The sequence below is a fragment of the Vicia villosa genome, linkage group LG2 (assembly GCF_029867415.1).
Source record: "Vicia villosa cultivar HV-30 ecotype Madison, WI linkage group LG2, Vvil1.0, whole genome shotgun sequence".
NCBI classification, from domain to species: domain Eukaryota; kingdom Viridiplantae; phylum Streptophyta; class Magnoliopsida; order Fabales; family Fabaceae; genus Vicia; species Vicia villosa.
The window spans coordinates 84,868,768-84,873,100 of record NC_081181.1 but is presented as its reverse complement, the minus strand read 5'-3'; the positions used below and the strand labels follow the sequence as shown (position 1 = coordinate 84,873,100).

At 28.8% G+C, this 4,333-nt stretch overlaps 1 long non-coding RNA gene across 8 annotated transcripts; it reads right to left on the bottom strand.

The window, feature by feature from the left end:
• Positions 1-1,432: 1,432 nt before the first annotated feature.
• On the bottom strand, positions 1,433-3,888 carry LOC131646369 (uncharacterized). Of its 8 annotated transcripts, none has more exons than XR_009297446.1 (5): positions 3,583-3,888; positions 2,843-3,408; positions 2,452-2,770; positions 2,029-2,373; positions 1,433-1,945 (listed from the first exon to the last, which is right to left on the bottom strand). It is a non-coding gene; the product is annotated as an uncharacterized LOC131646369 (long non-coding RNA). The 8 variants fall into 8 exon arrangements; XR_009297443.1 differs by having other exon boundaries at positions 2,029-2,770; positions 2,843-2,977; positions 3,283-3,408; XR_009297445.1 differs by adding an exon at positions 3,409-3,447 and having other exon boundaries at positions 1,434-1,945; positions 2,029-2,770; positions 2,843-3,326.
• Between the last annotated feature and the right edge of the window lie 445 nt (positions 3,889-4,333).

The following is a 4,333-nucleotide window of genomic DNA, read 5'->3' as shown; positions in this document are numbered from 1 at the left end:
AAATAAATATAAAAAATTTATAATATTTTAAAAAACAATTTTATAAAATTTATTTTTAAAAATACAAAAAAAAACCATCTTTTTTTAAATTTAAAACAAACTTACCCTTACTAATTTACTCTTTCACTTCTAAACAATTACACGACAAAAAAGGTTAATTAGTAAATAACAAATCTATTATCTTTCTATAATAATTCAATTTCCTTAACTAATTAATTTACTCTTTCACTTCTATCTACTATCTATAATAATTCAATTGCCTTAACTTACTAATTTACCCTTTCACTTTTCAAAAGTTACACTGCAATAATAACTATTTAGTAAATAATAAATATTTCAATTAAAACACTTTTACATCTCTCATTACATTGCATACTAGTGGAATACCCGTGCGGATGCACGGGTAGAGTTTTAGACCACGTATTTTTCATCATGTTGTCATGGAATCTCAAACAACTTATAAAATATTAGAATATTAATTGATAAGAGAAAAAAAATTGGGATGGAAGATGAATGTTTATGTTTTTAAAAACAAATATTCGTAACAAAAATTATTAAACACAAATACTGTAAAAAAAGAAAATGATCTAAAAAATTAAGTTTAGTGTTGTATTTATTAAATTCTGGAGTTTGATTTCAAATATACAAAAATGAAAAGTCAGTAGTACCACGGACATAAGTTTTACATTAATTTTTTTAATTGTACAAAAAATATAAAAATCCGTGCATTCACACGGATTTTTGTATGATTATCCGTGTGTTCACATGATACTGGTGTGTTACCTGTGCATTTGTAGGAGTAATAGTGTTGTACACACGCTTGTATTATTAAAATATATAAATATGAAAAACAATTATTTTACCAAGATAAATTTGTTATTTTTAAAAGAAAAAATATTTTTAAAATAAAAATAAAATTGTTTTACATCAAATAATATATATTTCAAATTTTCATATATTATCTTAAATTATTTTGTATCTTAAATTAAAAACAATTTCAAAATAAAAATATTAGATAAATAAATAATTAAAAAACAAAACATTTATATCGTGTTTGGATTAATACATTATTTCGACTTTTATTTTCTTTATTGTGTTTGGATTAATTGTACAAAGAATATAATAACCCTTGTATTTGTACGAATTTTGGTATGATTACCCGTGCGCTCATACGTTACTGGCGTGTTACCCGTGAATTTGCACGTATACTGATATGGTATACACGCTTTTATTTGTTAAATCTAATAAAAATATAAATAATTAAAATAAAATTATTTTACTAAAATATTTTGATATTTTTAAAAGAAAGATATACTTTTTAAATAAAAACAAAATATAATATCAACACAGTATCTTGGTAATATATGTTTACCAAAAGAACATGTTGCATTATTTGTATTTGAAGATATATTAGTTTAAAATGTGATTAACCAGAAGCAATGTTTATAATTTAATGGTTTTAATGAAGAATTGTTTATACTAAAACTGTTCACAGTGGGAACGGTAGCCGGGGAAATATGATGACAAAATAAAACACGTCGTACCAACGGATAGATTTATATTTTGAACCATAATTTTCTTAAGTAAACATGCTGACAGTGTTGATTGAAATGGTTATCAGTTATGATGACAATCAAAATTGTTCTTAAAACAATACAATTTGACAACCAAAATGTCAACCTGTATGCTTATTAGTAGGTAATTGAAATAGTGTGTATTAAAATTATAATCTCGACATTATGTAATTTGCTCCGATGATGAGACACAAGTTAAATTGCATGTGACGACTTAAAATCACGACGAAGACCATTGCGGAAAAGGCATCATTCCAACACATGCTTGACAATGTTGTGAATGCATCGAAACCCGACATCATTGAAAAGTCCTGGTTCAACCAAAAACGAATCAACAGTAGCACCAGCAAGTAACATGTTGACAATCCACCCTGTTTGTGGATATAAAACTCTCATGAGAAAACAATTCATTAAGCATATTCAAGTGAAATATAAAAAAGAAGAAGAATAAAACCTTGTAACACGGTGTTTTGCGCGATTCCGAGATCTTTTGCAAGGTACTCAAGAGCACTTTTGACCACCCTACACCAAACACAGTATTATCAGAGTTTCCCACCTAAGAATGGTTAACAATAGTATTATGATTATTGAATGAATTTCCCAGTTAAGCTGAAACAGTTAAAAGACAATTGTAAAGAACTGTAATAGACATAACTAACACAAACTGAATAGAGAAAGTGTATTCATACACATTTACTTCAAGAGTATCCTTTCATACATGAAGCATAAGAGAAGTGATTCCCAACAATTTATACACTAAAAAGCCCACCAATCATCACACTGTTAGTTCCTCTTTTAGCTACCAAAAATATGAAAACAATGAATAATGTAAGTTCTACACAATAATTCATAAATAATACATGAATTTCACGATCACCATTCATATCTTGAACATCATCTTGCCATGCTCATCCTTGTCAAAAAGTCGCTTAACCAATGCATCCCAGCTTTTGCCCGCCCTACTCTTATTGGTTGAACTAACAGAAAAGTCGGCCTTTGACTTTCTTGAACTCTCCTTTCCCTCATCATCAAAAGTTACGTATTGCGACGGTGGATTAAAGGCGTGTGGAACATGTAACATTTTTTTCACTTTATAATGTTGCTTTATACTCTTGGCTTTGTCTGGCGATTGTTTCCTAGCGCTCCATGAATTTCTACGCAGGTACTTCCATGGTATTATCTTTCTCCAGCATCAACTGCAATTGGAAAAGATGTTATCAAAATAATAAATAGAGTGCCGAACTAATGGAATTTGATTAATTCTGTACATTTAAAGCCCTTTGAGCCCTTTCTTTATCCAAATAATGGCATGATCTGGTGTAGCATTGCAAGAAAGTACTATATGCTCAAACCTTCCGTCTATTGACATTGATGTTTTCACAACTGGAGGAAACCTTCCGAATCTGCGTAGAAACCATGTTAAGAAATGAAATGCCAAACGAAAAAAAGGTTGTATAAGTTTAATTTCAAAAGTACCACCCGTATAAACAAATGCTAGAAAATCAAACGAATACGTTGCGTTTAAACTTTGGTTTTACAGTGAAAGTTGTGCGTAAGCTCTTTGTGGAATCCTTAGCCATACCTGAGAGGCTTTCTCTCAACAATCCAAGAAAACAACATTAAAATTACCATGACAATAAACTCCAACATTAGGTTATAACATTAAAATAACAGAGTTTGTAGTAAATAATGTGATGTTATAACATACCATATATCTTCCAATGGGATGGCTGCCCGTGGTAAGAAATCATCCTAATCAAGGAAAAGAGCGGTAAGATTCAACCTGAATAAATTATTAGGGAGTATAGGCAGAAGTTTGTGATGCTGTTGAAACCTGACACATAAATTTGGAGGAGAATCTGTGAATATAACACTGCTATGGAAATGGAAAACGGTATGAAATTAGAGATGAAATTCGACATATTTATATATACGAATTCATCATGAATGAATTCATCATGAATTAACCCAAATCAACAACAAATAAACAACACATCCAAATAATTACCTGGAAAACCAATAGATGAAATTGATGATGTGCTAACTCAGATTTGGGAAAAGAGAAACCATTTATAACAACAGAAGTGAATCGATGAAAAGATACATTAATACATTGAATATGAGATGAATCATGAATGGGAAAAGAGAAAGCATTGAATTTTTTAGGAACCGAGGTTGGTTGGAAGTGAAAGGGATGAATCTACTCATTGATTTCTTTAGGAACAAAGGTTGCAAAGGCGCGTTTCTTCTTTTTTCGGCGTTGGTGCATGTTTCTTGGAAGCTGAACCGACACAGTAATAAGTTCAATACAAAAGTCCAAAATAAAGTTGAACGTTAATGGCCCAATAAATTATTAAATTATAAAACTTAAACAATATTATAATAATTATAATAATTAATAATTTAATATTTTTAATAATAGAAACCTTTCCTATAATAGCTAAAACTAAAATAGCATGGACTCTAATATGTTGACAAATGGCAAGTTGCCAAAATACTCCTTTTGCTTTATTCTATTTAATGATGACATGTTCTTACTAGCTCAATGACAATATTTCTCTCATCCATTTCTCCTAACATGCCAAGTGTCTATTTCAACTCCATTTTAATATTTTTCTCTATTTATTTATTATCACTAAAAATATTAATAATATATTTTTTAATTCTAATAAAATTAATAATTTATTTTATCATCTACTATATTTAATAATTCAATTACTTTAACTTACTAATTTACCATTTCACTTTTAAAAAATTCC